Genomic DNA, 25,529 nt, shown 5'->3' with positions numbered 1-25,529 from the left:
GGTGAAACCTTTATTGAAAATATTTGAATACATATTAAAGGAAATACGTTGATATTTGACTTCTCGGTTACAAAAAAAAAAAAAAAAAAATTACGTGTTGCATTGTTTTTGGTAACTGAAACCCTAATGGGATGAAATAGAGGATGAGATATTTTAAGGAAATATTTTATTATGAAGTCTGTTTTGAAGCTAAATCCATGAAAATTTGTATTTGGCTTCTCTGTTAGTAATAAAACATACACATATCATAGTTCTTGAAAATTAAACCCCTAAGGCAATGAAATACGGGAAGAAAAGTTTTATGAAAATATTTAAATGCAAAAGCAGTTTTAGAGCTAAATCTTTGAAAATTGGTTTTTGGCTTTTCGGGAGATGAAAAAATACTGTTTTGGAAATCCAGCCACTAAGGTGGTGAAATAGATACAGACTGATGCATCGCCCATCCCAAATCGCAAAGGATAGAAACTTGAAGTTTGGAGAGGGTATGGATCTTACACTGTAGGAATCGTTTAAGACGGTATTGTCATAAATTCTACTCCTAATGAGATGGAGAGTGGGAGGGGGGGAAATAGAGATAGGGGGAGGAGGTGATAGAGAGGGAGAGAGAGTGTGCAGGCGGAGATGGAGGGAGAAAGGGGGGAGAACAAGGTGGACAGAGAGAGGAGAGGAGGTGATGAACAGAGAGAGGAAAAAGGAGGAGATGGATAAAGAAAGGGGGAAGAGCAGTTTGACAGAGGCAGGAGAGAGAAGGAGGTAACAATATATATCCAAGTCCCATGCTTACTGGATCGCGTGCTTTCTCTTTACTTTCATTTCCATTTAATCAGATTGCCACAGCAAAGCATGACCGGGTATAGCTAGCAATTAATAAGATTAGAAGACGCGTAATTTCATATCATTTCCACTACTCCTTTTCGATGTTTACCTTCTTTTGTACATGCCTGACATAGGTGAAGTTAGCCCACTGCCCTCCTCCGACGAACTAATAGAGACGAATGTTGCTAAGATTGTGGTGTCCTTGCAGGTAAATGCATCATACGCGCAGGATAATATTTGCCACACAATCTCGAAAAACATTTTAAATGGTGTAGTGACCACTTTAGGTGATTACTTTGAGCTCCTAATTGCCATCTACCGTCAAGTTCCAGTTTCTGCAGTTACATAAGTGAATGGACGAGTTATTCGGTGAAGGACAGCAGCAGCAACGGGATTTGACATTTACGCACGAAGCGTGCGTAAAACATAGAGAAATGTCGTATCGATTTGAAAAAGCGGCACAATAAAACGAAATAATTGAGGCTTTTACCAGCCAGATTAGCAGAAGCTCAGGAACTGCAGTAACGGTGATTGAGTATGACTCAAGAAAACACGAAGTCTCACATATTTGTGTAAATATAAGGAGTGTACAGCGAACGTTAAGTGGGGACCTTGCACAAGTAGTTAGACGGATATGGTCGGTTTTCCCTGAAGTTTAGTGCATCGACTCAGGTAGTTGTTACCCGAGTGTCATTAGCTTAAAACTGTAACCGGCCATTGTTACTTATCTTTTGAGTATGCGTTTCGGAGGACTATACCTCCGACATTAGATAGATTTCTTTAAATTAACATAACACAGACAGTTTTTCTGCGCAACCAATGGTACTGCCTAAGCGAAAACGAAACTTTTTCTGTTCGTGGTTCCGAATCCATATAGGTGCATTGATTCTTTCGTAAACAGCTACGTAGATATCTTTCAGTTTACACAGTCTGCTTTTCGGAGTGGTAGTTCCAGGCCACACTTCCATTTTCATGAACCGACGTATGCACAGACTGAGTGCTAGGTGTTTAAAAGTGTGTAAAACTTACCATATAGCGATGCTGCTAATACAGGCTAAGGCATCATTTAGTATGAGCCTGAGAATTATGGAGATACTCAATTAATTCAAGTGGCTAACGCTACAAGAGAGCTTTCAGCGTCACGAAGACGTTTACTGTTGACATTTCGAGAGCGTAAGTTCCTCAAAGGGTCGGGAAACATACTACTTTCTCTCAACTTCATCTTAGAAAGTGACCAAAGTGAGAAAATTAGGAAATCAGAACACCTACGGAATTATATTGACAGTCGTTTGTTACGCCACTGTTTTTCTGGAAACAGTCACGAAACGTATGCAAAACCATATTGAAAGGTCTATTTGATCAGAATATTTAATTGACAACCAGGGATATGATAAACAGCAGTTGAAATGATCATCGGTAACTGACTGACTTAACGTAACTCTTCATTTACTCTTGATTCGGGTTTGCATGCCTTGTAGAATGAGAGAATGTTGAAAGCATTCGGGGCGGTGCAGGGACAGTAGGAGTGTACGCCACCCTTAGAGCTATTTTGCAGAAGGCCTACCGAGGGAGAGGCGGGAGTCAATAGCCCACGACCACGCAGTTCTTTGTGACGCCGCCCTGCGGCACTTAAAGCTTCGTGGACACACAGATACAACCTCCTGTGCTGCGAGCTCCCGCCACTAACATTTTACTACCCTGAAAAAGAGAGAGCCACATACGTTTCAACAGAAAGCAGTATTGTACACAAGCATAGAAAGCAGAGAGCTTTTTCCAGACGGTACCAGATACCACAGATAAAGATCTCGAAAATGGAATGGGGACCCACAGTTTAGGGTCTTTGAAAACTTGAAATACTGTTAGATTTCTTGACTACAGAAAAACAAATGTTTACATGTCACAAGTATCGCAGGGATTGAGTTACCTAAATAAACTACACGTTAGACAGAGAAGCGCGAATGTGCCGACGAGGGTAGTTCGATTGGTCACAGAGAGAGACATACAGATAGAGTGAAGCGATTGTTTCCAGTGCAAGGTGCTGCCAGGTTGAAGGCATATGTGACGCTCATCGGTAAAGAGAAAGTGATGCCAATCCTGAGCGGTCCATTCGGCATGTTATTGGGCCCATCTGTACCGCGCCTCATGGTGTCGTTGTTGCAAAGATGGACCTCGCCATGGACGTCGGGAGTGAAGTTGCGCATCATGCAGCCTCTTGCGCACAGTTTGAGTCGTAACACGACGTCCTGTGGCTGCACGAAAAGCATTATTCAACATGGTGGCGTTGCTGTCAGGGTTCCTCCGAGCCATTATCCGTAGGTAGCGGTCATCCACTGCAGTAGTAGCTCTCGGACGGCATGACATCGACAGTTCCTGTCTCTCTGTATCTCCTCCATGTCCGAACAACAGTGCTTTGGTTCACTCCGAGACGCATGGACACTTCCGTTGTTGAGAGCCCATTCTGCCAGAAAGTAACAAAGCGGGCGCGATCGAACACCGGTATTGACCGACTAGGCATGGTTGAACTACAGACAACACGAGCCGTGTACCTCCTTTCCGGTGGAATGACTGGAACTGACCGGCTATCGGACGCCCTCCGTCTAATAGGTGCTGCTCATGCGTGGTTGTTTACATCTTTTGGCGGGTTTAGTGACATCTCTGAACAGTCAAAGGGAGTGTCTCTGTGATAGAATATTCACAATCAACGTCTATCTTCTGGAGCTTTGGGAACCAGGGTGACGCAAAACTTTTTGGGACGTGTGTATAAGCTTTCTACTTCTTTGTATACACTTTTGTTAAAAAAAAAAAATGGTTCAAATGGCTCTGAGCACTATGGGACTTAACATCTGTGGTCATCAGTCCCCTAGAACGTAGAACTACTTAAACGTAACTACCCTAAGGACGTCACACACATCCATGCCCGAGGCAGGATTAGAACCTGCGACCGTAGCAGTCGCGCGGTTCCGGACTGAGCTCCTGGAAATGCTCGACCACAACGCCCGGCTACACTTTTGTCTGTTTATTTTTGTATACTTCATTTACTGCTCATTTTCTTGTTGTAGCTCTACTGGACTTAATTACAATGCTCGTATCACCAGGAAATAGCACTATTTCTGCTTTATGAGTGAAAAGAAGGTTGTTTATCTATAGGAAGAACAGGTGTGGTCCCAGAATTGTAGCCTGTGGAGAGACAGCAGGAAGATTCATGATGACTAGATCGAACTGTTATGGCGTAAAAGATAACTACCAGAAACCGGCTAAGGATTTAATGGACATATGGTTTCTTATAGAATCATTGCTGTTGTCTCGATTCATTTAGCGGCGTACTTAATTGTTGTAGTGAACACGGTGCACAAAACTTAAAATTATGAAATACTAAATTACAATTAAAAGTCTATAGCCAGAACGCACTGTCATAGCGTCTTACGGAACCGAAGATCTGGCATTAAATGCGCATACAGTCCAAATACTGAGGTTGGCCCTGCGAGCAATGGAAAGAGGAATGTTGTGTGGAACGAGAAGAGCTACAAATACAAGTAAAATGATAAGATAAAATACAGGAATCAAGGATGTGATAGTGACCTGTAGGAAACCGGAATGAAGATGGAATGGCGTTGTAGCGAGATGTGACGATAGGCGATGAACAAAGGAAATACAGAAGACGAATTATCAGAGGACAGAATGACGACATGAGAAAGTAAAATTAAAACGAAACTCTTTGGTAAATAACACAGACATGTGTTACGTCACACGACAATAGGATACAACGTAAACAGATTATGAAATGAAGTTTTCGTGCTTGAGCAAAGAGTTCGCGTAAGATGGATAGCTTGCATTTCTTTACGCTTTGCGCTTCGACTCTCTTTCGACAGCAGTTATTTCAGAACTGAATAACATCACTGCGCAGTGACGCTGACAAATCATAAGCTGCGAATGATTCACAGATTCAGTTATCGATCGACTCTAAATTTGACTGCTGCAAGAGATATTCTCATAGTAAAGTTAATATCTTCATACATTTTGTTAAGAGCTCATTTATCAAATTGTGGTCCCTTATCAGAGCACACTGCTGTGAGACGTTGTAAAGTGATAAGCTGTATCCTCCACATCATTCATGTTGCATAATGTGTTGGACATTTTCACTGCTACTGACAGTTTCTCAGGACTGTCCTCGTGTAGTTCTTCATACACAGCTTGCAGATGCCCACACTAACCAGAGATTGCGTCTCCGGTAGTGAACATGATCTCTCTGTTGATTTACAACATTGTCCTCTAAATTCTTAGCGATTACAGGATAGTCTGTAACATGTCTGACTGTTTCCCCACTGATATTTACTGCAAAGTGGGCTGTGTTAAAGCATCGACTGCACACAGACCGCCGGCCAGAGTGGCCGAGCGGTTCTAGGCGCTTCAGTCTGGAACCGCGCGACAGCTACGGTCGCAGGTTGAATCCTGCCTCGGGCATGGATGTGTGTGATGTCCTTAGGGTAGTTAGGTTTAAGTAGTTCTAAGTGCTAGGGGACTGATGACCTCAGATGTTAAGTCCCATAGTGCTCAAAGCCATTTGAACCATTTTTGCACACCGATGAGCACAGCGCCGCGAAACGGCATCAAGAAGGCGCTGACCGCGCGCCAGTGGAAGGAAGGGGCAGCGCCAAACCTCTGGGAAGACAGAGTTCAGCGCCCCCTGTCAAAGCTGCTTTAACCAGCTGCAGTCTTCGAGGGCATCAGTACTAACTAATAGGGAGACGTTACTTAACCTGCGTACTGCGAGTTGCAATAGTGTACAGTAATTGCTTGTAGAAGGCACAAGCAGCACCCCAAATTTTCTTTTAGAAATAAGAAGTTATATTAATCTTCAAGAGCTTTGTGCAGATGTTTTGGATTCCTGCTACCGGCCATTGCAACTTATCTGCTTCCTTGTTAGTGTCGATGCTGACTCTCAGAGTAGCCGCCACGACACAGAGTATCTACGTCTGCATCTGTGCTGACCAAGTCACGTTATAATGTTTGGAGGAGGCTACTTCTGTTAGCACTTTTGTTTTTATATTTCCATGTTCCCTTCACAACTGGTACAATGGAGGAATGTGCAAGGCGAGTTGGGTTTAAATGAACTCTAAGCCTCTCAAATAATGAATAAGGATACGAATCACAATTGCTTTGATTCATTCCGATATAATTATTAACAAAATAAATGACAAATTATAAGACCTTGGCGTATCTGACATAGGGGCTGGTGGGTATGATATTAATTACCGAGCAAGTGAATTAACTGTAGTTGTGAGGTGTCCAGTGATTATCGTGATGTTAACTGAAAACACATGATACTACAGAAGGGAACACGTCACACCCGTGATTGAAGCTGAAAGCAGACTGTTCATTGATTCTAAACGCCAGTCTCCAGAGTGAAGCCTGAAGTGGTCGAAATGTTATGAAAAGACTTTAGTTTCCCTTCATGTCGTCTCTTGGTTGCTGCTCGATCTCAGTACTAAAGGTGGAGGCTGAAATGGCTGCAGGATCAGTCACTGGGGACACCAACGACTCCCACCAACGACAAAGTCTGTAAGTCCTTCGATACAACAGTTGTGGTGCTGGCGACCATACCGAAGACAGACCTCTCCATCATTTGGTTAATCAATAACGATCGTCGGAGACGTGTTTGGAGGTAACCTGGTCAGGCTGAACGCCTTAGACACACTGTCCAGCGAGTGTAGCAAGGTGGAGGTTCCCTGCTGTTTTGGGGTGGAATTATGTGCGGGCGACGTGCGCCGCTGGTGGTCATGGAAGGTGCCGTAACGGCTGTACGCTACGTGAATGCCGTCCTCCGACCGATAGTGCAACCGTATCAGCAGCACATTGGCGAGGCATTCGTCTTCGTGAAAAACAGCGCGCGCGCCAATCGTGTCATCTTGTGAATGACTTCCTTCAGGATAACGACATCGCTCGACTAAAGTGGCCAGCATATTCTACAGACATGAACGCTATTGAACATGCCTCGGATAGATTATAAAGGGCTGTTTATGGACGACGTGACCCATCAACCACTCTGAGGGAACTAGGCCGAATCGCCGTTGAGGAGTGAGACAATCTAGTCCAACAGTGCCTTGATGAACTTGTGGATAGTATGCCACGACGAATACAGGCATGCATCAATGCAAGAGGACGTGTTACTGGGTATTAGAGGTACCGGTGTGTACAGCAATCTGGACCACCACCTCTGAAGGTCTCACTGTATGGTGGTACAACATGCAAAGTGTAGTTTTCATGAGCAATAAAAAGGACGGAAATGATATTTATGTTGATCTCTATTTCAGTTTGCTGTACGGGTTCGCGAACTTTCGGAACCGAGATGATACAAAACGTTTTTTGATATGTGTATAATTTAACTTAAAAAAGATACAGTTCGCTTCATTCTGTACGAAGCAAGATATACCATGACGGTAACAATACAGTATGGGTGAAAGGTAATACATGAAACTAATTTTCAAAATTATTTATGTACTTACTGGTAAGTACATGAATTTGATATCACGTATTATACACTCCTGGAAATGGAAAAAAGAACACATTGACACCGGTGTGTCAGACCCACCATACTTGCTCCGGACACTGCGAGAGGGCTGTGCAAGCAATGACCACACGCACGGCACAGCGGACACACCAGGAACCGCGGTGTTGGCCGTCGAATGGCGCTAGCTGCGCAGCATTTGTGCACCGCCGCCGTCAGTGTCAGCCAGTTTGCCGTGGCATACGGAGCTCCATCGCAGTCTTTAACACTGGTAGCATGCCGCGACAGCGTGGACGTGAACCGTATGTGCAGTTGACGGACTTTGAGCGAGGGCGTATAGTGGGCATGCGGGAGGCCGGGTGGACGTACCGCCGAATTGCTCAACACGTGGGGCGTGAGGTCTCCACAGTACATCGATGTTGTCGCCAGTGGTCGGCGGAAGGTGCACGTGCCCGTCGACCTGGGACCGGACCGCAGCGACCCACGGATGCACGCCAAGACCGTAGGATCCTACGTAGTGCCGTAGGGGACCGCACCGCCACTTCCCAGCAAATTAGGGACACTGTTGCTCCTGGGGTATCGGCGAGGACCATTCGCAACCGTCTCCATGAAGCTGGGCTACGGCCCCGCACACCGTTAGGCCGTCTTCCGCTCACGCCCCAACATCATGCAGCCCGCCTCCAGTGGTGTCGCGACAGGCGTGAATGGAGGGACGAATGGAGACGTGTCGTCTTCAGCGATGAGAGTCGCTTCTGCCTTGCGTGTTTGGCGCCGTGCAGGTGAGCGCCACAATCAGGACTGCATACGACCGAGGCACACAGGGCCAACACCCGGCATCATGGTGTGGGGAGCGATCTCCTACACTGGCCGTACACCACTGGTGATCGTCGAGGGGACACTGAATAGTGCACGGTACATCCAAACCGTCATCGAACCCATCGTTCTACCATTACTAGACCGGCAAGGGAACTTGCTGTTCCAACAGGACAATGCACGTCCGCATGTATCCCGTGCCACCCAACGTGCTCTAGAAGGTGTAAGTCAACTACCCTGGCCAGCAAGATCTCCGGATCTGTCCCCCATTGAGCATGTTTGGGACTGGATGAAGCGTCGTCTCACGCGGTCTGCACGTCCAGCACGAACGCTGGTCCAACTGAGGCGCCAGGTGGAAATGGCATGGCAAGCCGTTCCACAGGACTACATCCAGCATCTCTACGATCGTCTCCATGGGAGAATAGCAGCCTGCATTGCTGCGAAAGGTGGATATACACTGTACTAGTGCCGACATTGTGCATGCTCTGTTGCCTGTGTCTATGTGCCTGTGGTTCTGTCAGTGTGATCATGTGATGTATCTGACCCCAGGAATGTGTCAATAAAGTTTCCCCTTCCTGGGACAATGAATTCACGGTGTTCTTATTTCAATTTCCAGGAGTGTAGATAGTCTTCACTGGACTTCATCAACACTTGCCCTAAATACAACTGATGATTTTGATGAGAAGAGCATTCGAAAAGAGGTTACTTCGTATTCTCCACTCACTTGTGTCATATAGTTTCCATTCCACAGAAACTGATTATATCTGGTGCAACTCCTTTAAACTTCATGTAAGCAACCATCTAAAAAACTAGTCATGCTGACAACAGCCTTACAGTGCGTTGCAGCTCTTATGATGTGTGTTACGATGAATCAGACTCAATATAGAAACAATAGCAGCAATCGTACATACGATACTAGGAACAAAAGTAGCCTCCGCTATCCACAACTTAGCCTTACTCTTGCACCGAAAAATAAATTTAAGTCATTTCTACGTGACAACTCCTTCTAGTCCTTAAATGCATTTCTGAGCAGATTGGTATCTATACGGTTGGGTTATATTTATGAAGTCGTTGTAAATTAAGTTATTAATAAATTCCAATTATGTAAATAGCCAGCTTTTAGCTATGTTTTCTCAGAGAAAATGTATCCTATTTGTTGCTGTCATGTTCGACATCATAGCTAATTGTCATGCATATGAGCCACGGAATGTGAAACAAAGACAAACTAAAGTAACTTAGGTCTACGTATGTGCACGAATCGGCTGAAATTAATTTTGAAATGCTTTAATAATGTGTAGAATGTGAGCAGCGCAACCTCAGTAATTTGTAAATAACTCGCTGGTGTTATTTTATGTGTTGCACAAATATGTATTACAACATACGTATTTCTGTTGTGACGTCTTTTGTGCAGCACAAATCGAGATGCTACTGGAGAACAGTCAGAAGTGGCTGCTGTGAGCGACGTAGTGCAATACCTTGTATGTGAGTGTGTTGGCCACAGATCGTCTTCGTACTCTGTGTGGCCCTTCGTCATACGACAGGACGTCAGACTCGGCGGTCTAGCAATGGCATGCGAGTCGCCGAACAACAAGCAGTGGTTATCGCCGTACGTCCGCCTACAACTTGACTTGCGTTAATGCAATACGTAACTACAGTGGCCACCCTTGGAAGATAGAAGGTATGTATTGTATTGTATTGTATGTTAACCTAGGACCTAGAAACGACGGAGAGGCTCCGTCCCCGCAGCAGTCGCAGTGGTCCACAACCCCACGACGACCACCGCAGTTCGCTTCACTCCTCCGCCGCCCCACGCCGAACACAGGGTTATTGTGCGGTTCGGCCCCCGGTGGACCCCCCAGGGGACGTCTCACACCAGACGAGTGTAACCCCTATGTTTCCGTGGTAGAGTAATGGTGGTGTATTCGTACGTGGAGGACTTGTTTGCGCAGCAATCGCCGACATAGTGTAACTGAAGCGGAATAAGGGGAACCAGCCCGCATTCGCCCAGGCAGACGGATAGCCGCCTAAAAACCATCCACAGACTGGCCGGTTCTCCGGACCTCGAGACAAATCTGCCTGGCGAATTCGTGCCGAGGACCAGGCGCTCTTTCCCGCCCGGAAAGCCGTACATTAGACCGCACGGCCATCCGGGTGGGCAGATAGAAGGTAACAAACATTATGGATGGTGAAATGATATTAGTTTTCAATTGTAACATGTATAGCTGATCAGCCAAGTGCGCCACTTAGATACGTCAACTCCATGTTCATCGGCAAATATCTTATATTCCATGGATCCGTACGGATGTGTGGAGCCACTTTTCCCCTACCCTGTTCGTGATACGATAGTATAGTGGCAAATTACCGTCTGCTACGCACAGTAGAACTGTTTGTTGTGTATTTATGTAGATGTAAGTAATATATGCTAAGCTGCTAAACGCAGAGGAGAAGTAGGTAGGTGGAAAGAGTAGGATAAAGTCATCTACTAGGGGACGACGTGATGTAACGTGACAGAGGAAAAAGTGGTAGTCGACGCAGGACACTCCGTGTTAGAGCTTAACAGAGCTCTGGAACATTTGCAATCAGATGAGGCGGATGGGATATATAACTTTCCTTTGGAATTTGTAAAACCATTTGGGAAAGTGGCAACCAAACAACAAGCCAGTCGCTTTACAGAATCTATGGGAGTGGCGACATATCATTACACTTTCGAAAAAATACCATCCACACAGTACCTACAGAGCAAGGGCAAATAAGTGCGAGAGATGCCGCACAGTCAGCTTAACAACGCATGCATCCAAGTTACTGACAAAACTAATATACAGAAAACATTAAAGAAAATAGGCTTTAGGAATGGTAAAAGCACCAGAGAAGCAGTTCGGACTTTGCGCTTGGTAATGGAAACAAGACTTAAGAAATACACATTCTTTCGGAACACCAGTCGTAGGTGTTCTTCGTCGTGGTTCTCTTCGTTTGAAAGTGTTGGGGCTCTATGGACCAGCGCCTTTAGCTTCGAATTTCTTTGTGATGGATGGTGATGGCTCGAGGCATCGAGACAGAGGTCAGCGTGTGTAGGTTTTCTACATACACAGTGACCCAGCCGTCCGTCCTTTCCTAACTAACACGTCGGTGGGAGGTAGTTGGACCGCAAATTAAATAGGCGACGCAGTCAAAGTCAAGAATGCCTGACAAAGTCGTTCAGAGTGAGACCAAGGAAGAGAAGAGACCGAGCCATATGCTGGCCCAATATTCAGAACTATCGGTAGCTCCCTACGGAAACATGGCAACCGTCATATTTCGCTTCCTTCAACAATTCTGTGCAATGTTAAAGACTGTCTAGGTCTCCGAGTGCTGGGTATCTCTTCAGACATGTCTTCGGCCTGGAATTTCACTGACTGCAGTAGAATTGTGCTGTTTCAGGCTTTCCTGGCGCTGCATCTGCTTGATAGGTTCCCGGGAATTACGCCGGATAATATTGTAAAAACAGCACAATAATCCAGCGAGACAACTGCACGCCATCTCCAGGTGCTACTGTCGCATCGCTTTTTTTTCCTTTATTGATTTTCAATTCCGCCCCCCCCCCCCCCCCCAAGGGGGCGGGCTGGCAGCAGCTTAGTAGGCTGCTCTACAGCCTATAGACTTTTATTAAAAAAAAAAACGGAAGAAGAAAAGAAACAAGAAAAACAGGCGATAATCACGCCGCTGAAAAGCTCGCCAATTTATATGTTGGCTGTCTAGAACAGCGCAGGCACCAGCGGGACCGACGGACCCCGTTTGCGCGCGCGAGTCGTTGGCGCGCGATTTAAGCATCTGCGCATCTGCGTTGACTCGGTGCAGTTGCTAATCTGTGGCTGACGATTGCTTAGTGCCGCCAAGGCTGGCTCCCAGGCTTTGCTCAGGTGAAACTCGTGTCTCTGTTTATTAAGGTCACTGCTTATACTTATTTCGACCGCCTCTTTGATGATGGAGTTACAGTATGAGGAAGCATACGCGAGGATCTTGGTTTCTTCGTAGTTCACGCCGTGTCCCGTGTCAAGGCAGTGTTCAGCAACCGCAGATTTCTCTGGCTCACCCAACCTCGTGTGACGTTTATGTTCGTCGCATCTGTCTTTAACTGTACGACACGTCTGGCCAAAATAAGACTTCCAACAGTGGCACGGGATTTTATATATTCCTGGTCTCCTCAGGCCGAGGTTCTCCAGCAGAGGGCTCTGGTATTCGACGCAGTCTGCGACTGGTCTTCGATGACGTTACGCCCCCGCTGGCGTCTGCGCTGTTCTAGAAAGCCAACATATAATTTGGCTAGCTTCTCAGCAAAGCTACACTAGCACCTGGAGATGACGGGCAGTTGTCTCGCTGAAATATTGTGCGGTTTTTATAATATTATCCGGCGTGATTCCCGGGGACCTATCATGCAGTAGTATTGTCTTCAGTGAGGATTTTCACTTCTAAATGAGCTCTAATCCAGCGAAGATGTGTCTTGGAGACACTCTGCTCAACGGTGTGATACCAACGCGACTCGCCCGCCGTACGGCCCGACAACCATGGGTGACAGTCCACGGTGCCATTTCATTTCATAGCAGAACCTCTTTGGTTGTCATCTCCGGCACTCTTATTGGACAGCAGTAAAATGGAAATGCCATGTGGCTAGGGCCTCCCGTCGGATAGACCGTTTGCCTGGTGCAAGTCTTTCGAGTTGACGCTGCGTCGGCGACCTGCGTGTCGATAAGGATGAAATGATGATGATAAGGACAACACAACACTCAGTCCATGAGCGGAGAAAATCTCCGACCGAGCCTGGAATTGAACCCGGGCTGTTACGTATGACATTGTATTGCGCTGACCACTCAGCTGCCAGGGGTGGACATTGGGCAGCGTTAAGTAGATCGATACTCTAATTCCCGTTTTGTTGCCCTTCATGCCAAGCCAGCCTGGGCTTACATTTCAGCAATGCCACCCCACACATGATTTTCTCCGGGCTTGCGAAACACTACCTGGGCCAGCAAGGTCGCCAGATCTCTCCCCAGCTGTGAACATTTGGAGCATTATGACAGGATCGTCCAACCATCTAGAGATTTTGACGCTCGGACGCCTCATTTGGACATAATTTGGCACAGTATCCCTCAGGAGGCCATTCAGCAACCCTATCAATCAGTGCCAAGCCGAATAACTGCTAGCATAAGAACCAGAGGTTGATCAACGCGCTACTGACTTGCTCAGTTTGTGAAGTTGTGTATATCCAACAAATAATTGAGGACGTATGGTGCAAGGGCTCTCTGAGATGAAAAGGTTGGCACAGGAATTCGTGGCTGCTCGCAGCAAACCACTTGGAAATAATATTCCGAACTTCAGCAAGTTAGCCGGCCGATGTGGCCGTACGGTTCTAGGCGTTACAGTCCGGAACCGCGCTGCTGCTACGGTCGCAGGTTCGAATCCTGCCTAGGCCATGGATGTGTGTGATGTCCTTAGGTTAGTTAGGTTTAAGTAGCTCTAAGTCTAGGGGAGTGATGACCTCAGATGTTAAATCCCATAGTGCTGAGAGCCATTTGAACCATTTTTTTTTCAGCAAGTTAAATTTAATTTGGGTTGACAATGTGCGGCTTTCACAAGTAGCAAGGTGTCCTGCTTCTTTTATTGAGTCTAAAGATAGTCAACGATAGGTAGAAATGGATAACGTTTTCAAAACAGTCTAATGATTGGGAAATAAAAGAAACTTCATATCATTTAGTAATGTTGGATTTCTTCACGACGAACAGACATTGTCAGCTGTAAAAACAACTGATATGGTTGCCCATAATTTTCGCTACCTGATCAGGAACTAGAGGAATTCCTTCTTAAGCGGATATATATTTTTCGCAGCTCGACGGTGGGCACGGTAATTAACCCATCAACACATTGCTTGGTGCTACAATCTTGAATACCAGAGGCGTTTCACGCCTAAGCGGCCCGACCTTGCTTTGCGTAGATGCAAAGCAGCTTGGTACGACACTGATTGCTTCGCCCACACACCGTTCTCCTTTCCTCTTGCGGTAAGAGTTCGTCGACTGCACGCGCCCACACTCGTGGCGTACTTAGCGAACTGTCCACAGCAGCGCTCGGCAAACTAATTTGCGGTTGCCTCGGCGTAGTGGAGTGCCAGGCAACGCTGTAGCGGGCGAGCGCTTGGCTTGTAGAACGTGACGCCTCCAGCTCGGGTGACAATAACACACGTGTACCGGAACCCGCGCGATCGAGTTCTGCTGATACCCAAGGCGAACCGCGTCTCTCTTCTCCTCTTAACAAAAGACACTTGCGCTGACACAAATGTGCAGCCTGGTAATCCACGTCTCTCTGCCAACACTTGGATGCAAAATGCAGATCGCCGTACTGTGAAATTTCGCTAGAATGCACGCAGGGCTTTACCGCGATGGTGAGGTGGTAAAAAAGAAGGATGGTTAGGGCTTAACAATCCGTCAACGACGAGGTCATGAGAGATGGAGTACAACCGCGGATTGTGAAGGCTGGGAAAGGGAATCAGTCGGGCCGTTTTCAAGGGAACCATCCTGACATTGGCCTTGACCACTCAAAACATAATGCTCGTGACAAAAAAATAAAAATACGTACATCCGTCCTTATGATTTTATTTTATTTTGTCGCTACCAGTTTCGACGCTTCATTGCGTAATCTTCAGGCTGTTTTGATGCGGTACAGGTTGATACGATCCTCATGCATAACCCATCAGTTGCCAGCATTACTGGATTCGCAGATAATGTGTCTGCACTCCAACCATCAACTGTGAGTTGACGGTTGATGGTTGGAGTGCAGACACATTATCTGCGAATCCAGTAATGCTGACAACTGATGGGTTATGCATGGGGATCGTATCAACCTGTACCGCATCAAAACAGCCTGAAGATGACGAAAAGAATCGTCGAAACTGGTAGCGATAAAATGAAACGAAATCATAAGGACGGCTGTAGGTGTTTTTATTTTTTGTCACGATAGAAAATTACCGTCGTCCCAGAGACGTCCTGCTAAAAGGATGGGCATACAAAAATATAAGGCTGGATAATCGTATATACACTCCTGGAAATTGAAATAAGAACACCGTGAATTCATTGTCCCAGGAAGGGGAAACTTTATTGACACATTCCTGGGGTCAGATACATCACATGATCACACTGACAGAACCACAGGCACATAGACACAGGCAACAGAGCATGCACAATGTCGGCACTAGTACAGTGTATATCCACCTTTCGAAGCAATGCAGGCTGCTATTCTCCCATGGAGACGATCGTAGAGATGCTGGATGTAGTCCTGTGGAACGGCTTGCCATGCCATTTCCACCTGGCGCCTAAGTTGGACCAGCGTTCGTGCTGGACGTGCAGACCGCGTGAGACGACGCTTCATCCAGTCCCAAACATGCTCAATGGGGGACAGATCCGGAGATCTTGCTGGCCAGGGTAGTTGACTTACACCTTCTAGAGCACGTTGGGTGGCACGTGATACATGCGGACGTGCATTGTCCTGTTGGAACAGCAAGTTCCCTTGCCGGTCTAGGAATGGTAGAACGATGGGTTCGATGACGGTTTGTATGTACCGTGCACTATTCAGTGTCCCCTCGACGAACACCAGTGGTGTACGGCCAGTGTAGGAGATCGCTCCCCACACCATGATGCCGGGTGTTGGCCCTGTGTGCCTCGGTCGTATGCAGTCCTGATTGTGGAGCTCACCTGCAAGGCGCCAAACACGCATACGACCATCATTGGCACCAAGGCAGAAGCGACTCTCATCGCTGAAGACGACACGTCTCCATTCGTCCCTCCATTCACGCCTGTCGCGACACCACTGGAGGCGGGCTGCACGATGTTGGGGCGTGAGCGGAAGACGGCCTAACGGTGTGCGGGACCATAGCCCAGCTTCATGGAGACGGTTGCGAATGGTCCTCGCCGATACCCCAGGAGCAACAGTGTCCCTAATTTGCTGGGAAGTGGCGGTGCGGTCCCCTAAGGCACTGCGTAGGATCCTACGGTCTTGGCGTGCATCCGTGCGTCGCTGCGGTCCGGTCCCAGGTCGACGGGCACGTGCACCTTCCGCCGACCACTGGCGACAACATCGATGTACTGTGGAGACCTCACGCCCCACGTGTTGAGCAATTCGGCGGTACGTCCACCCGGCCTCCCGCATGCCCACTATACGCCCTCGCTCAGAGTCCGTCAACTGCACATACGGTTCACGTCCACGCTGTCGCGGCATGCTACCAGTGTTAAAGACTGCGATGGAGCTCCGTATGCCACGGCAAACTGGCTGACACTGACGGCGGCGGTGCACAAATGCTGCGCAGCTAGCGCCATTCGACGGCCAACACCGCGGTTCCTGGTGTGTCCGCTGTGCCGTGCGTGTGATCATTGCTTGTACAGCCCTCTCGCAGTGTCCGGAGCAAGTATGGTGGGTCTGACACACCGGTGTCAATGTGTTCTTTTTTCCATTTCCAGGAGTGTATATTTGAACCACTGTCTGCGTGTGCAGATGCGGTGTCTTAACAGTGCGCCATCTTGTTGTGTTTCAGAAGTACTCCGTAAGACAAAACGACGCACCACGAAGAAATTATCCGAATGGGACAGATATCGATAGATATGATGTACACAAGCAAACAAACAAATGGTTACCATTTCAGAAAAACTAGATGATTTACTCAAGAGAAAGAGCTTCACAAATTGAGCAAGTCAATAACGCCTTGGTCCACCTCTAGCCCTTGTGCAAGCAATTATTCCGCTTTGCTTTGATTTGTAGAGTTGGTGAATGCCCTCCTGAGGGATATCGTGCCAAATTCCGTCCAATTGGTGCATTGAATCGTCAAAATCGTGAACGGTTGAAGGGCCCTGCCCATAATGCCACAAAAATTCTCAATTTAGAAGAGATCCGGCAACCTTGCTCTTCAAGGTATGGTTTGGCAAGCACGAAGACGAGCAGTAGAAACTCTAGCCAGGTGCGGGCGAGATTTATCTTGCTGAAATGTAAGCCCAGGATGGCTTGCCGTGAATGGTAGCAAATCTAGACGTAGAATATCATCGACCTACAGCTGTGCTGAAGGGATCCGCGGATATCAACAAAGGGGTAAAGAAATGACATCCCAGACCATCAGTCCTGGTTGTCGGGTCATACGGCAGGCAACAGTCAAGTTGATAGCCCACCAGAGTCCGGGACGTCTCCAGACACGTTTTCGCTGGTCATCGGGGCTCAGTTCGAATGGGGAATCATCACTGAAGGCAATTTTACCCTAGTCATTTAAATCTGGGCTGAAGACGTTTCTAGGCTGAACACACTCCAGACGTCGTCCGGTTCGGATAATTTCTTCGTGGTGCGTCATCCTCTTTTTTACACCATATTTTAGATGGGCTAATTTATCACTTTGAGTGAAGGAACTGTGATCCTGGAACGACTGAGTCGAAAACTACGAAGCCCAAAGTCTTAGAAGATAATACTGGTCAATGGGATACTGGAACCCACGAATCGCTTTTACGATACAATAAACTGATTTGTATTGCACGTAGCTGCTAACCTTGAAAAGTAGGGAAACTCGAAAATGTAGGCAGATGACGTTATGTGTACAGTGATATAGTCAATCGTGATGTAAGTGTTACATCCCATTAAAATTTCATTGTACCCTCATACAAACTTAGCAGGCATGGTTTTGTGCGCGCACAAGGAAATGGGAATTGTAGTAACAGTTGCTGTATTTACTCGTGCATCACTTTGACTAACTCAAAATGTGATGTTATTGAAGATAAAAAAAATATAATACCCATTTACATGCATTTACGCAGGGGAGTTGTTGCACCTGGAGGATAGTGTTCATACGAACACATGATGTTTCTTGGACAGTGTTTCAATCGAGTGACTGCTTTTCGAATCGCATGAAGGAAGCGCGCATTAGAAACTGCCTTAAGCAATTTCCGCGATTTTCTGCTATTTTTGTTTTTGTGAGACGTGAGGTAGTGTTGAATTATTTTGTTGAAATACGAAGAAGCCAGATGACACAAATTGCAATTATTTGTGACATGAATGATCTCTTATTTAAAGTTTGGAATTTTATTCTTTGGTTTTGCGCTACATCTACATCTAAATGATTTCTCTGCAGTTCACAATTAAGTGCCTGGCAGTGTGTCCATCGAATTACTTTTAAGCTGCTTTTCTGACGTTCCACTTTCGAACAGCCTGCTGCAAAAAAGAAAGCAAGGCCGTTGCTAGATGTTTTGCCGCCCTTGCCAAGAATTGAAAAATGACGGCCCTCTTTTTTACTACCATCAGTCTCCCCGATAACCCCCACCCCACCTTTTGGTTGCCTTTCCCCACAACATTATCTATGTGATTGTTTCAGTTTAATTTATTCGTAATTTTTATCTTTAAGTATTTAGTTGGGTTTACATCCAGATTTATGTGATTTATCGTGTAGCTGACATTTAGAGGACCTTTTAAAATTTTTTATTTTGGGTGAGTTTATACTTTTCGTGTTTTGGAGTCAATTGCTATTTTCGGCACCATGCACATGTCTTGTCTACGTGATTTGGCAATTCGTTTCGATCATCAGATGAGCTTACACAAAAGGTAAATGACTGCATCATTTGCAAACAGTCTTAGAGGACTGCTAAGATTGGCTTCTAAATTGATTATAAAGATCAGGTACAACAGAGAGTCTATAAAACTTCCTTATGAAATGCCAGATATTACTTCTGTTTTACTCGAAGACTTTCCGTCAATTATTACGAACTGTTACTTTTCTGACAGAAAAATAACGAATCCAGTCATACAACTGAGACGACACTCCATAGTTAACTCTCAACAAATAAATAGTATCGATGATGATGTTATGTACGGTAGCTGTCATACATCATCTGGAATAAAACCTGAACATGAATAAAGGCTGCAATAATGATCTGGACGTTCCCGCCGTTCAGCATCAGAGCAGGTACAAAGAATTTACGGTCGCCTGAAATTTTAAAACGGGGAGTAAGTTCACAGCTAGAACTGTCAGGGACTGCTGAAGGCAATGCAGTTCGTGAAAAGTGAAGCGTGGATGTCCAACTGGTATCAAGGAAATACTCAATTAAAATCACGGGCTGTTATTCTGTCCAACAAAGTGGCCGTGGTTAAGGGATCAAAATGTTCAAATGTGTGTGAAATCTTATGGGACTTAACTGCTAAGGTCATCAGTCCCTAAGCTTACACACTATTTAACCTAAATTATCCTAAGGACAAACACACACACCCATGCCCGAGAGAGGACTCGAACCTCCGCCGGGACCAGCCGCACAGTCCGCGACTGCTGCGCCTCAGACCGCTCGGCTGATTCCGCGCGGCGTTAAGAGATCGCCAGGAAACAGTGGCGCAGCGGAAATTACTGTCGGCCCGGGACACGACACTGTATTGACGACCGAGGTACGACACTAGACATTATTGGCGCTCCCCCTCCCCCACCCCCCTCCGCCGGATACACATATAGTAATAAAATATATTGTGTCTAATAATAATATATTTTCCGGAAAATCTGTGTTGCCTTGTAAGTCCATTTGGCGCCTCTCTGCAAGTAGTGTCAGGGGCATGATGGACCCCCTCGAATCCCCTCCCCTCTCCTCGCAACACTATCGTCAAGAAACAGCCAATATTCATTTTCCGAAAGGCCTAAGCGTTCGTAATCCACAGTCACATGAAACTCATTTCTTTGTATAATAACTGCCATTTTTCACATCTAGAGGCATAAAAAAGTTTTAATTAACTCTATCGAATTCAATGGCTGCCTTAACAACAGGCAGGATCCTTCGAAAAAGAACATGCATCCCTTCTCTCTCACGTCTATACATCGAAAGATAATAATATCATAATGCACACAATAAACTCGTTGCATTGCTATAGTCACTTCTTTGCTAATAACAGAAATACAGAAGAATCGCAGACATCTCTCGCAGCTAAATCATCGGAGGCATTTTACAAAATGTAAAAACGGTTGTTTAGCCCAGATTTAAGTGATGTGTAATGTATTTGACTAATATGTAAACTCTGTAAGTCATCAGTTACAGGGCTTTGTGGTCGGTTAAATCCCGTACATTTTTAAAACTGTTTACTTAACGTGTGGGTGTGTAAGCAACACTTCTTTAGTCGTGCACCATCTTGAACACTGAAACTGGACTTTTTGCCACGGAACACTTGATATTTGCAAATCTGTTGTGTTTCTTTAACGTCTCGACAGTCTTCCCGTACTCATAAAGGGAAGCACGTGTTAGCTGCCGATGGCTTCTCTTTCAAAATATTTTTAACTTATAACAGCTTTTTGAAACTACTTTTTCTTGAACTGATTTCACTTATTGATTAGTTATTTGTGTGTAGTAGAGTAATAATGTAACACAAAGAGTATTAAACACAGTATTGACAAGGTGTTCTCGATTTCAGTAGAATAATTGTTCCTACGTACATAAGACCATGTTGTACCCTGGAATATTTCTTTACATTTGGGAAAAACTTGCTTTTTCGGAGTAATTTTTGTAATTTCAGAGAAAGATTGCAGGTGAAAGCTATCTTTTAAAAATGAAATAGGAAAATGTGTTAACTTTTATTGCAGTGCTAACCAGAAGCGGAAGTCTGAAAAGGCCAAGTGCAACACTCTCCCCTGCTTGTCTGGTCTGACGAGGCCTTACAGTAGGAAACATTTGCCTGCAGCAATTTACGGAAACAATGGGAAACCTAAATCGGTATAGCCGGCTTGCGCCTAGAACCCCATTGGCCTTTATGAAGTACAACCATAGTCCGTTAACAACAGCGCAACCCATGTTCAGTTTACTACTAGTGTTTAATACTGTTTTGTTTACACAATGTTGAAAAGAAGTTGTTTCATAATGTAAAAATCTATCCTTCAACTGTTCATTTAGTTCCCGACACCACTCACTGCGCTTGCCACATGTACTCTCAACTGGCATCAGGACCATGGAAACGACGTTTCTTTTCCGTGTAGTGTACCACTACTTCCCGTTTGCGTACCTGAAAAAGTGTCAGGAGTCTCCTGAAATGAATTAGATGTTGAGCTCAGAAAATATGCTGATTAAACCACGCTGACTTAGGAATAGAAGGCTAAAAACATACAAAAGCAAAAATCATCATAAATTTGCCAAGTAAAAATTGAAACGTTATTGATATGTACATCAAAAGAATGCGTTCTATTAGTACAGTACAAATATGAAATCCTATTTTATCAAGAATGAATATTTTGAAATTTACCGATTCACTTTTGTCCAAGTTTTATTATTTAATGTTGATTAAAACATCATAGTTTATATTAAACTAGAACAGAAATGGGTAAAGTCAAGCACATTAGGCTGTACCCCAAAGTATTCTTATGTTTCTGCAGAACCAACATTCATTATGAGAAAATTTAGGTTATGAAGAGCACGGAGCCTCCTCTATGGACTACTTGATAAAATATTGAAAGCGTGCATTCAACTTTACATTTGCAAGAAGAGCAGAAAATTCAACAGAACTACGTAGCAACGTGCAAATATAGGACCTCGTCGCCCAGTCAACGTAGACAAAAAAATTTCGACTAGGGGAAAAATTCGTGTAGCCGCAAATTTTAGTACAGCAGTAGGGGAGAGTGTCGTGAACAACATACTAAAAACCATGACCAGCAGGGTGCGAACGTGGAGGGTGGGCGGGGGAGGGGCGACGTGTAAAGATCAATTTCTTAGGTTTTCCTTGAAAAACCGCGGCTTCTATCGAAAATGTTTCGCAGCAAAAAAATGGTTCAAATGGCTCTGAGCACTATGAGACTTAACTGCTGAGGTCATCAGTCCCCTAGAACTTAGAACTACTTAAACCTAACTAACCTAAGGACATCACACACATCCATGCCCGAGGCAGGATTCGAACCTGCGACCGTAGCGGTCCCGCGGTTCCAGACTGTAGCGCCTAGAACCGCTCGGCCACAGCGGCCGGCTCGCAGCAACAATTTAATTACATTACATTTTCTACAAAAAAGGTCACATTCATTTTTCTCTTGGTCTAAAGTTTCCGCATTGTTGAGAGTCAAAAAATCGGAGGGTGTTTCAATGGCACAAAACTGATGTTTACCATTAATGAATTGGTTTAAGAACAAATATTACTTGTGTATACCACATCCAAGTGCAGCAGAACCGTATTAATGGACACAATGTGTAATATTTGTTCTTAACCTACTTCATTTAACAATAAACGTCAGTTTCATACCATTAAAGCACCATTTTTAATAACCTGTGATTTTTTTTGATCCATTGCAATGCAGAAACTTTAATCCGACAGAATAAAAATAGGACCTTTTTTGGAGGAAATAATACACAGTTTAGTTTTGTTCTGGGAAACATTTTCGCTAGAAACCACGATTTACGAGATATTCGAGGAAAACGTAAAGAGTGATCTTAACACGTCGCCCCCCGCCCCCCGCTCACACTCGACCGTCTAGGATTCTTGTAACATTGTTTATGACACTCTCGCCACCACTGTATAAAAAAAATTTGCGGTTACACGAATTTTTACCCTAATTTTCCTTCGTTGCCGGGCAAAGGGCTTAAAGGTTTAAATAAGTATACCAAACCATCAGCTAACAGATACCGGCAGTTTCCAGACTTATTGAAAACCAAACTTTTGTTGTCCCTGGAGGACATCAGATAGGCAACCTATAACTGGGACTGTGCACCGTGCATCGTTTTAGCCGTTACATAATATACACTGAAGTGAGAGAAGTCACGGAGTACCTCCTAATATCGTGTCGGACCTCCTTTTGCACGTCGCAGTGCAGCGACTCGACGTGACGTCGTGGTCTCAAGAAGTCGCTGGAAGTCCCTTGCAGAAATATAGAACCGTGCTGCCTCTATTATCGTCCATAAAAGCGAAAGTATTTCCTGTGCAGGATTTTGTGGACGAACTGATATCCCGATAACGTCCCAGAAATGTTCGACGAGATTCTTGTCGAGCAATCCGGTTGGCTAAATCATTCGCTTGAATGGTCCAGAATGTTCTTCAAACGAACCGCGAACAGTTGAGACGTGGTACCATTGAAACGTCCCCTTAGAACAATTATACATGACTGTACTTAAACTGACACACAATATTTTTAGGCAACGCAATCTGACTTTCAAAAACCCCTACAAAAGAATGGCGCTGACTAACGTTAACCTATACCTTTCACAAATCACTTACCTCACCAAAAATCTTCGTTACTCGAACTACTGCAATACAGCGAGCGCCACTACTGCCAGCTAAATAAAAGATTCAAACTACTGAAGGCACTAACTACTAATAGGCATAGTTAGCAAATGAAAGATTTTGACAGAGAACAAACAATGTATTTACCTCAATAGTGTTCAAAAGTCATAATGTATATAGCAGTTCATGAGATCCAGTCTTACCAATTTCAAAACTCCGCCATCTCTCTCCCCACATCCACCACTGCTGGCGGCTCACCTCCAACTGCTCAACGCTACACGCTGTTCACATCCATCTGCCCAACACTACAATGGCAGACAACAGTGCAAACTAGCCACAGACTGCACACAGCACAGCCAGTGATTTTTCATACAGAGCGCTACGTGGCGTTACCAATAAGAAAACCAAAACAGCCTACTTACACCATGGCGCATCGTTATTCGGGAACATGAAGTCCATGAATGACTGCAAAAGGTATCCAAGTAGCCGAGCATAACCATATCGAGTCAATGATCTGTTCTGTTGGACCATAGGACCTAGCCTATTCTATGCAGACACAGCCCACGCCGTTATGGAACCACCACCAGTCAGTGCCTTGTTGACAACTTGGGTCCGTGGCTTCGTGGGATCTGCGCCACACTCGAACTCTATCGTCAGTAGTTACCAACTGGAATCGAGACTAGCCGGCCGCTGTGGCCGAACAGTTCTAGGCACTTCAGTCCGGAACCACGCTGCTGCTGCGGTCGCAGGTTCGAATCCTGCCTCGGGCATGGATGGTAGTGATGTCCTTAGGTTAGTTAGGTTTAAGTAGTTCTAAGTTCTAGGGGTCGACCTCAGATGTTACGTCCCATAGTGCTCAGGGCCATTTGAACCATTTTTTGAATCGAGACTCCTTTGACCAGGATACGGTTTTCCAGTCGTCAAGGGTCCAACCAAATGTATCACGAACCCAGCAGAGTCACTGCAGACGATGTGCTGATAGCAAAAGCACTCTAGAATGTCGTCTGCTGCCATACCCATTAACGATGGATTTCGCCGCACTGTAATTACGGATATATTCCCCGAACGCCCCACATTGACTTCTGCAGTTATTTCAAGCACTGTTGCTTGTCTGTTAGCACTGATAACTCGACGCAAACGCCGCTCCTCCCGGTCATTGAGTGAAGGCCGTCCGACACTCCTTTTTCATTGGTGAGATGTAACGCCTGAAATTTGGTATTCTCGGCACACACTTGATCCTGTGGAGCAATGAGTTCCCTAAAGATTTCCTAAATGGAATACCCCCTATGTCTGGCTCCAACTACCATTCCGCAATCAAAGTCTGTTAATTCCGGTCGTGCGGTCATCGTCAAGGTGGAAACCTTCTCACGTGACTCATGTGACTACAAATGACAGCTCCGCCAGTGCACTGCCGTTTTACACCTTGTGTACGCTGTACTATGTCCGTCTGTACACTGAGCCATGTTGTGGTTTGCGTTGGTGCTGTTTTTAGGTTTCCGCCCTCTGTTGGAGGCCAGACGGTATCGTTTAGTTGGCGTTGTTGCGGTTGTTCGTCTTTTTCTCGTGTTGACTGGTGCCACTCTGTTTCGCATGAGTTGACTGTCCGCTAATGGCAGCAGTGGCGGTTATCGATATGTAGTAATTGTTACCCTATCTTTGGGGCGACGTCGTTGTTTTGCCGGGTCGTGTGTGCCTGCTAACGACCAGCTACCTGCCCCGTTGGTTAGTGTATGTAACGGCAGTGTACATTTTCTCGCCTTGCGCTGCTGTCCGGTTAAGGCGTGTAGTTTTGACAGCTTTCTTGATTGTAAGCCGGTGGGTGACTCTTCCGCTCTGGTGGTAGTGGTTCCTTTCTCGTTCCGGGCGCTCTAAACACAGTATTCTGGACGTAGTGCATACCGCTGGTTCCAGCTTTGGCGTATTGCTCCATCATTGCATTTGGTTTATCGGACGTCAGGTAGCTTCAGCAAGACTATCATTAGTCATTTGTTAGACTGCCAGAAGTCTGAATTACCATCTTGGGAAGTGAAGTAACTCTTGGCTGCCTATCTCATCGCTCGCGAAAGTGTTTGTTGCCGGATCTTCTCAGAGGTCGATTCCTGGAGCACCGTCTGGATCAGCTGCTGGTCTTTTAATTAACTTTTGCTACTGTATTTGCTGTTTTACAGCAGGTTTCAATATTTTTTTT

The sequence above is a fragment of the Schistocerca cancellata genome, chromosome 8 (genome assembly GCF_023864275.1).
Source record: "Schistocerca cancellata isolate TAMUIC-IGC-003103 chromosome 8, iqSchCanc2.1, whole genome shotgun sequence".
Lineage (NCBI taxonomy): Eukaryota > Metazoa > Arthropoda > Insecta > Orthoptera > Acrididae > Schistocerca > Schistocerca cancellata.
The sequence above is the reverse complement of the archived record's forward strand: the minus strand, read 5'-3'. Positions refer to the sequence as shown.